Here is a 10683-nt window from a genome sequence, read left to right on the forward strand (position 1 = left end):
GCATTTCTTGCCCATCCCTAGTTGCCCTTGAGAAGGTGGTTGTGAGCTGCCTTCTTGAACCGCTGCAGTCCTCCTGCTGTGGGTTCACCCACAATGCTATTAGGGAGGGAATTCCAGGATTTTGACCCAGTGACAGTTAAGTAACGGCGATATATTTTCAAGTCAGGATGGTGAGTGGCTTGGAGGGGAACTTGCAGGGGGTGGTGTTCCCATGTATCTACTGCCCTTGTCCTTCTAGATGGAAGTGCTCGTGGGTTTGGAAGGTGCTGCCTGAGGATCTTTGATGAATTTCTGCTGTGCATCTTGCAGATGGTCCACACTGCTGCTACTGAACGTTGGTGGTGGAGGGAGTGGATGTTTGTGGATGTGGTGCCAATCAAGCAGCTGCTTTGTCCTGGATGGTGTCAAGCTTCTTGAGTGTTGTTGGGGCTGCCCCCATCCAGGCAAGTGGGGAATATTCCATCACACTCCTGACTTGTGCCTTGTAGATGGTGGACAGGCTTTGAGGAGTCAGGATGTGAGTTACTCACTGCAGTATTCCCAGCTTCTGGCCTGCCCTTGTAGCCACTGTGTTTATATGGTGAGTCCATTGCGTTTCTGGTCAATAGTAACCCCCAGGATGTTGATAGTAGGTGATTCAGTGATGGTAACACCATTGAATGTCAAGAGGTGGTGGTTAGATTGTTTCTTACTGGAGATAGTCATAGCCTGGCATTTGTGTGGGGCGAATTTTATTTGCCACTTGTCAGCCCAAACCTGGATATTGTCCAGATCTTGTTGCATTTGAACATGGACAGCTTCAGTATCTGAGGAGTCACAAATGGTGCTGAACATTGTGCAATCATCGGCGAACATCGCCACCTCTGACCTTATGATGGAGGGAAGGTCATTGATGAAGCAGCTGAAGGAACTCCTGCAGAGATGTCCTGGAGCTGAGATGGTTGACCTCCCACAACAATGAACATCTTCGTACGTGTCAGGTATGACTCCATACACTGGAGAGTTTGCCCCCTGATACCCATTGATTCCAGTTTTGCTCGGGCTCCTTGATGCCACACCCAGTTGAATGTAGCCTTGATATCAAGGGCTGTCACTCTCACCTCACCTCTGGAATTCAGCTCTTTTGTCCATGTTTGAACCAAGGCTGTAATGAGGTCAGGAGCTGAGTGTCCCTGGCGGATCCCAAACTGGGTGTCATTGAGCAGGTTATTGCTGAGCAGGTGCTGCTTGATAGCGCTGTTACTGACACCTTCCATCACTTTACTGATGTTCGAGAGTAGAATGATGGGGCGGCAATTGGCCAGGTTGGATTTGTCCTGCTTTTTTTGTACAGGACATACTTGGGCAATTTTCCACATTGTCGGGTAGATACCAGTGTTGTAACGTACAGGAACAGTTTGGCTAGGGGAGTGGCAAGTTCTAAAGATTTGTACTTGCTCTATTGCTGGAATGCATAGAGGGAAAGAGAGAGAGACAGACAGACAGAGACAGAGAGATGGAGAGAGAAAGAATATACAGTGAGGGTTTAACTCTTGGTGTTTTGTGCCCAGATTTCCTGCCGGTTCTAAGCTCTCAACTCTGGTATCCTTCAAGCAAATACCTTTTACCCCTTCTCCAGAGTCTCTAAATCCTTATTGGAACATGGAGACCAAACATTTCACATAGTTCCAGGCTGACTCAGAGAGGGAGAGACTATTATTTTTGGAGTGGGAGGAGGGAGGAAGGGTATAATCATAAATTTCAAGCCAGGCCCCTTCTCACACGAAGGGAAGCAGGAATCTGGAACTCTGACCCCTTTCAATCTCACTTTCCCACCCACACCTGATCTCCTACAAAGCTGCTGAGGATAGGGATCAGTTGAAAATTTCCAAACTGAGTTTGATGGATTCTTATTGGTTAAAGGGATTAAAGGTTAAATGTCAACATATCAAGATTAAGCTGAGAAAGAAATCAGCAACTTTGAAATTGAAGTGATATATTAGGTTTAGGTGGGCCAAATATACCCCGCCTATTCCAGTGCTCCTAACAATGTTCATTTAGATATCAGCCAGTCACATTCACAGATATTTTAAAAACCATCATTTACAATGTCCAGTGAAACAGTTTTGGTTGAGCGAGCATCTGTTGCAGTATAAGAACGTTCTGGCTGCAGTTTGTAAGGAAAACACACATTTTAAACTGAAATGGGAGCATCAATGTTATTCAGCAAAACCAACTGCACTAACTGCATAAGTTACATAACCTCATTCTTGCTGGAAAATTAATTTTCACACACAACAAAACCACAGGATCAAACCACAATCACATTGTCAGCAGAACTGCACGGTTTAATATCAAAGGATTCCTGGGTTCAACCATCTCTCCACCACAAGCCCCGTGCAACAGGCTGTAACTCTGTCAGTGTCTGATCCACATAATCCTGTCACACATCCCTCTCACCTCATCCTCGAGATCACCCAACAGTTTATTCATTTGCACCTTGATCTGGACAAATATTTGAGGGGATTTTTGGTGGACTTAGAAAAAGTCTCTTAAAAAGTCTGGCCAGTCATAAAGAAAGGGGCAGAGTTATGTAAATACTGATCTTTTAAGATCAGTCATTAAATCTCAAAGAAGGATTTTGCTTACGAGGTCTAGGATTTCCAAATTACAGCTCATATTGAGGGGAATGGTTACATATTTGATATTTTAAATCTGTTCCCAAGTTAATAATAGGAACAAATAGCTCATGTTTGGTGACGTTGGGAGAAAGCAGACAACCCCACTGTTGGATTAAGGCCCTCTTGTGTCTTTGCAACATGGTCCACATTATACAGAGTGAGGTCATGTCACTCTAACTAACATTGCAATCACAACAGATCACCTTAGTTCTCAAATCAGTTTGAGTAGAGATAAGAAATACCAAAAGTAAGAAGTCACTTGTAGAAGTAGTTTAAAGGCTTATGGATAGATAGGGGAGGAGATGGCCGAGCAATATTATCGCTGGACTGTTAACCCAGAGACCCAGGTAATGTTCTGGGGACCTGGGTTCAAATCCCACCATGGCAGATGGTAGAATTTTAATTCAATAAACATCTGGAATTAAGAATCTAATGATGACCATGAATTATTGTCAATTGTCAGAAAAACCCATCTGTTTCACTAATGTCCTTTAGGGAAGGAAACTGCCATCCTTACCTGGTCTGGCCTACATGTGACTCCAGACCCACAGCAAAGTGGTTGACTCTTAACTGCCCTCTGGCCAATTAGGGATGGGCAATAAATGCTGCCCAGCCAGTGATGCCCTCATCCCATGAATGAATAAAATGGCAATGTAGGATGATCAAATAACAGGGCCTTGTGAGAACTGTATTGCAATTATAAACGTGATTTTAATCCACATCTAGATTGGACAAAGCAGACTGGCAAAGGTATCCTGAAAGGTCAGTTCATAGAGTACAGTAATTTCTGAGAGCAGAATATTCTATACCTGGTAATAGGCAATGAAGCAGGATTATTGTGAAGGAGCCCCTAGATAGCAATGATCATAACATGACTGAATTTGAGGAACAGCACAGTGGATCTAAGACTAGTGTTTTAAGCAGAAGTAAACCCAATAACAAGGGTGAAAAGAGAGCTGACTAAAGTGAACTGGGAAAGTAGTTTAATGGATAGGTCAGTAGAAATTTAAGGAAACACTTTATATTGTTCACTAAAGATACACTGCAGTTGGAAAGAAAGACTGAGAGATAAGTGCACCATTTGTAGTTAACTACAGAAGTGAAAAATCTATTCAAATTATTGCTTTGTTGTATAGAGCATAAACATTGCTAAAAGGAGACATGTGGTTGAAGCTTTTCATCTTGAATTCATCAAAACTAAACCACAAGAAAACCAAATTCAGAAAGGGAACAACAATTTATACAGTTTGAGAAGAGGGTTTTGATTAACTTGACTATAGTTGTCATGGAGCTGTTTCCTGTCATGTCAGTAAAATTATTACATTCAAACCTGACAAGTTGCTCTAGTTGGGCAAGGCCTTACCACACACATAAGAATGGATTGGCTGTCTCAACAGCTCTAGCTTTATTGAAAAGTTTAAATATTCTTTATACCTGCAAAGAGATCTAATGAATTTTTTTAGTATCAATTTGAAGGAAAAACAGACAATTCTGCAAAGATCAGTGGGAGGTCAGAAAATTGGATAGAATTTAAACACTGGCAAAGAATGACTAAGAAAGTTCATAACAAGAGAGAAACTGGGGAATGTGAGAGTGATAGGTAGAAATACAAAAACAGATAGTAAGAGTTTACACAAGTATTGAAGAGAAGAGTAACTAATATATATATACGTTCTGCAGAGAGACTCCAAGGAATTAATAATGTGAAATAAAATGAAAACTGCAGAGATGTGGCACAGATTTTTATTATCACAGTAAAAGACAAAATAACATCGCAGAAATACTGAAAGGGAGAGTGAAATTAAGACACTTATATTCACCAGGGAAAATTATTAGAACATTTTTTATTCAATCACAGGATGTGGGCCAGCATTTAGTGCCCATCATAGTGGGCAGTTAAGGGTCAACAATGTTGCTATTGGTCTGGAGTCACATAGAAACATAGAAGATAGAAGCAGGAGGAGGCCATTTGGCCCTTTGAGCCTGTTCTGCCATTCATCACGATCACGGCTGATCATCCAACTCAATAGCCTAATCCTGCTTTCTCCTCATAACCTTTGATCCCATCCACCCCAAGTGCTATATCTAGTCACCTGTTGAGTACATTCAGTGTTTTGGCATCAACTGCTTTCTGTGGTAATGAATTCCAAAGGCTCACCACTCTTTGGGTGAAGAAATGTCTCCTCATCTCCGTCCTAAATCATCTACCCCGAATCCTCAGACTGTGACCCCTGGTTCTGGACACACCCACCATCGGGAACATCCTTCCTGCATCTACCCTGTCCAGTCCTGTTAGAATTTTATAAGTCTCTATGTGATCGCCCCTCATTGGTCTGAACTCTAGTGAAAACAATCACAACCTAGTCAAAATCTCTCCTTATACATCAGACCCACCATCCCCAGATATAGATATGTAGGCCAGATCAGGTAAGGATGGCAGATTTCCTTCTCTAAAGGGCATTAGTGACCCAGATGGTTTTTATGACAACAATAGTTTCATGGTCTTCATTAAACTCTTAATTCCAGATTTTTATTGAATTCAAATTCCACCATCTGTCATCCCCAGAACATTGCCTGGGCCTCTGATTAATTGTCTAGCAATAATACAATGAGACCATCAATCCTTCTAAGACTAAGCTGAAAGCTGTTAAATCTCTAGGTTCAGATGGACTTTATCACAGGGCTTATAAGAAGTGTCTGCCAAGATGGTAGATGAATTGGTTTTAAACTTCCCAAATTCCTTAGATTCTGGAACAGCCCCAATGGATTCGAAAACAGCAAATGTAACTCTTTAAATCAAGAAGCGAGGGAGACAGAAAGCAGAAAATTATAGCCACAAAAACTGAAATTCAACAGTTTTCCATGGCAGAGAATTCCACAGGCTTCCCACTCTTTGGATGAAGACATTTCTCCTCATCTCAGTCCTAGATGGCCTACCCTGCATCCTTAGACTGTGACCTCTGATTCTGGACTTCCCCAGTCATTGGGAACATCCTTCCTGTGTTTAGTCTAGTCCTGTTAGAATTTTATACATTTCTATGAGCCCACTTCTTGTTCTTCTAAACTCCAGTGAACACAGTCCTAACTGATCCAGTCTCTCTTCATACATCAGTCCTGCCATCCCAGGAATCAGTCTGGTAAACCATTGTTGCACTCCCTCTATTGCCAGAACATCCTTCCTCAGATAAGGAGACCAGAACTGCACACAACACTCAGAGCAAATCACTGCAGCAGGTCAGGCAGCATCAATGGAGAGAGACAGCAAGCTCACGATTCATCAGAGCTGAAGTGAAGGTTGGAGGGGACAGCATGAATGCTATAGTTTGGCAGAGTTGGTGGAGTGCTGGAGGAGAAAGTGTGTTGATAGATCTGATTAAGTGTTTGGAATGTGAGAATGGCAGAACAATGGTGTGTCTAACTGCCAGACTGGAAAGAAAAGGCAGTCCCACTGGGGTGGGGGTGAGGGGGGAGGATATGGTGACAGAGAATGTAACAAGTAAAGCTAAAGGGAAGGAATGTGTTCACAGTTGGAAGTTGTTGAACTCCATATTAAGTCCAGAAGGCTGTAAAGTGCCTAGTCTGAAGGTGAGATGGTGTTCCTCCAGTTTGGGTTGTGACTCATTGGAACACTGCAGCGTGCCAAGGACAGACACATGGGAATGCGAGCAGGATGCTGTGTTAAAATGACGGGTTACGGGAAGGTCGGTCATGCTTGCACACAGACTGCAGGTGTTCTGCAAAGCAGTCACACACAGCCTACATTTGGTTTCTCCAATGTAAAGTAGGCCCCACTGGGTGCAGCAAATACAATACACAAGATTGGAGCAGGTCCAGGTGAAATGCTGCTTCACCTGGAAAGACTGTTTAGGCCCTTGGACGGTGAGCAGGGAGAAGGTGAAGGGGCAGGTGTTGCAGCTTCTGTGATTACATGGGAAGGTGCCATTGAAAGTGGGGTTTGTGTTGGTGGTCGTGGAATGGACTAGGGTGTCCCAGAGGGAACAATCCCTGTGAAATGCAGACAGGGGGAGTGAGGCTGGTGGGATGAAAGTGAGGAAAAGGGAAAGCCGATCATGCTGCTGTGAGCGATGGGAAGGGGCAAGGGTGGAAGCATGGGTGATGGGTCAGATGTGGTTGAGGGCCCTGTCACCCACAGTAGGTGGGAAACCACGGTTATGGAAGAAGGAAACCATATCAGCAACGCTGTTCTGGAAGATGGCATCATCCAAACAGATGAGATGTAGGTGAAGGAACTGGGAGAATGGGATGGAGACCTTGCAGGACGTAAGGTGTGACGAGCTGTAGTGAGGGTAGCTATGGGAGTCAGTGGCTTCGTAATGGATGGCTATGTACACTGTATTCCCTGAAATGGAGACAGAGAGGTCAAGGAAAGGAAGGGAAGTGTTGGAAATGAATGATGTGAAAGTTATAGAAGGGTATAAATTGGAGGCAAAATGAACAAATTTTTTAAGGTCCAGGTGGGACCATGAAGCAGCACTGAAACAGTCATTGATGTCGTAGGAGGGGGGACCAGTGTAGGACTGGAACAAGGATCGTTCCACATACCCCATAAAGAGGCAGACATAACTAGGACCCATATGAATGCCCATAGCCACTCCTTTGACTTGACAGAAGTGAGATGAATTAAAGGAGAAATTGTTCAGTGAGAGAACAAGTTCAGCCAGATGGTCGTGTGTGGATGGGAAGTGTTCAGGTCTCTGGTCAAGAAAGAAGTTAAGAGCTCACACAATAACCTGGTGGGGAATGGAGTATAGAGGGATTGGACATGCATGGTGAACAGGAGGCAGTTAGGGTCAGGGAACAGGAGATTGTCAATATGGCAGAGGGCATCAGAGGGTGTGGTCTCCCCTGGGCCCTGTACAATTGCAGCAAGACATCCCTGCCCCTGTATGGAAACCTCTCGCAATGAAGGCCAACATACCATTTGCTTTCTTTACCACCTGCTGCCCCTGCATGCTTACCTTCAGCGACTGGTGCACAAGGACACCCAGATCCCACTGCACACTCTCCCTTTCCCAATCTAGCCCCATTCAGATAATAATTAGTCTTCCTGTTTTTGCAACCAAAGTGGATAACTTCATATTTATCCACATTATGCTGCACCTGCTGTGCATGTGTTCACTCACTCAGCCTGTCCAAATCACACTGCACCATCTCTACCTCCTCCTCAAAGCTAACCCTCACACTCAGCTTTGGGTCATCTGTAAACTTGGAGATATTACATTTAGTTCCCTCGTCTAAATCATTAATATATATTGTGAACCGCTGGGAACTGAGCACTGTTCCCTGAGGTACCCCAATAGTCACTGCCTGTGACTTGGAAAAAGACCCATTTATTCCTACTCTTTGTTTCCTGCCTGCCAACCATTTCTCTATCCATGTCAAAACACTACTCCCAAGCCCATGTGCTTTAATTTTCCACATTAATCTCTAATGTGGGATCTTTTAAGTGAACCAAAATGGAATGTAAAAGGGCAATCATGTTCCAATTTATTAGAATGCTTCAGTAACATGGAAAAAGGGGAACTGGAGCTGTAGTGTACTTGGATTTCCAAAAAGTATTTAATAAGGTGCCATATCAAAGGTTACTTCACAAAGTTAGAGCCCATGGTGTAGCATATAGCATGAATGGAAGATTTGTTGTTGTTTTAATCTTTCATGGGATGTAAAATGTTATTCAATAAAGTCCCTGTTAGACTGACCACTAAAGCTGGAGACAATGAAATTAAAGACAGATTATTGAATTCATTTGGAAAGTGGCTGAGAGCCTGGAAACAGGAGAGAGCTGTATCCACCATCCAGGGAACAGAAGCACCTGCTGGAAAAAAGGTCAATGACCTCTGCCCCTCTTTCATCCAACTGTGGCTCTTCTAGATCTTCCCACATCATGGGGCACCGGGGGCTACATTCTCGATGGTGGGGTGGGGTGGGGGATGGGGGTTTGAGGGGGGAGCGGGGGTGTTCAGCTCTGTATCCACTGGGAGCTTGAAGCTGCTCCTGAGCTTCCAGAGGCGGGGTGTCCCTCTTCCACTGATATAGCAGCCTGTGGTGCAGTATCCACAAAGACTACAATAGCTCCCCCTTCCACCACGCACCCCCCAACCCTGACCCCTCTCCCTGGGCCCAATGAGCCTGCATGGACAGTATCAGAAACTAAGCATCTCCTCTGGCAGGGATCACTCAACAGGCATAGTCACACCCAAATAACACTGAAACAGCCTCCTCCACACACTGGGACATGCAGCCCCCTGATGGCGAGGTCAGTGAAGGGCCTCTACATGCTCAATGCACCTCATAGACTGGGGCAGACACGTGCTGCTAAAGCCTTTCAGAGAACACACGCACTCAGACACAGTTACAGCAATAATGGCCATGAGGGGTTTTGTGGTAGTGGTATTATCGCTGGACTGTTAATCCAGCACCACAGGTAATGTTCTGGGGACCCAGGTTCAAATCCCACCACGGCAGATGGTAGAATTTGAATTCGCTAAAAATCTGGAATTAAGAATCTAATGATGGCCTTGCATAGATTGTTGGGAGAAACCCATCTGGTTTACTAACTTACGTGGTCTGGATTACATGTGACTCCAGACCCATAGCAATGTGGTTGACTCCTGGGTAATTAGGTATGGGCAATAGATGCTGACCTAGCCGATGACACCCTCATGCTGTGTGTGATTGAAAGATAAAGGACCTTTCTGCCTCCATTCTCCCCAAAGCCCACAAAACCCACAGGACAACAGAACAGCAGCATCACATCATCATGTGCTGGGTTCAGGGCCCAAGGTGTGAACACTTTCTACACCTTGTGCAAGCTCAGGGACCACAGAAGGTGATTGCAAATTGCTTTACACTCACCTGGCATTTGCAGCATTATCAGGATTCCTCACTCATGTTCAATCCCAGTCCAAACCCGGTGACTTTGGGCTTGTTTGTCCTGGACAGTGAAGCTGTCTGTTTGATTACATTGCTCTTTGTAGAGCCTCACATCTCTCACGAGTGAAACCCTGACCCAGTCACAGAAAGACACAGACTGCGCCCACTCCACCTGTGGGGCAGCCATTCCCATTTCCAGATTGATTTTATGATTTGAATGTGGGTACCATTTGTGTTCCAGTCAAGGTGACTAGCCCCACCCCTGCAAACCCACTCTCAAACTTTCACCTTCCTTTCTTCCTCACCCTCACTGTCCATGCTGTAAGCTTAGATCTTCCCCTTGCTCACACCCTCACTGCTTCCCCTCAGCCCCAGGTATGGTGTAGCTAAACCAAACTGCTGGTACATAGACCCAGTGGGAAACTGATGCAGTACACTGCCCTACAGCAAGATGTGCACCTCCTTCACTGATCACTGCTGATAACCAGGACAAGCTACCTGCCTTTGTGCCTACGCTACGCAACAAGACAATGCAGCAGCACTGTGAGGCTGTTAGCTCTCAATGACGAGGCAATGCACAAAAAGTCAAGGTGTAGGTACAGTGCACAGCCAAAGTGAATGAGCGCTAAGGCTGAAAGTGAATAGCCATAGGGTCCACTCTGCTCCACTACACGAGCTGGGTACATGACCTATCTCTGGGTACAGAGTGTCCTAGCTGCAGCATTGCAATACACAGTACTGGAATGCTCTAACGTCCAGCATTGAGGAGCTGGTCTGTAATTCCAGGACAGTCAGAGATGGGCCATAATGATGTGGTGAGGCTGACACGTTCCCATGGAGCCTGCTGTGTTAGGGAATGCTAATCTAGGTGGAGGAACAAACCATGAGTTGGAGACACCTGGTACCTGCTCAGACGTTCATCTCAGAAATTGTTAGTGCCCACTTTCTCTCAGCTCCACAACAGAATCACAGACTGCACAACAATGAGGTGAGAAATAGCAATTGTGGGATCAATCTATGCAAATAGCCCCCTTGTCACTTACTAACAAGATTCTTCTCTCAATGCTAAAACATTATCTGGAAAACCAGATTTATCTCTTGACATTGACAATCTAATTTTTCCAATCTC

The sequence above is a fragment of the Rhincodon typus genome, chromosome 14, assembly GCF_021869965.1.
Source record: "Rhincodon typus isolate 14 chromosome 14, sRhiTyp1.1, whole genome shotgun sequence".
In the NCBI taxonomy this organism is placed as follows: Eukaryota; Metazoa; Chordata; class Chondrichthyes; order Orectolobiformes; family Rhincodontidae; genus Rhincodon; species Rhincodon typus.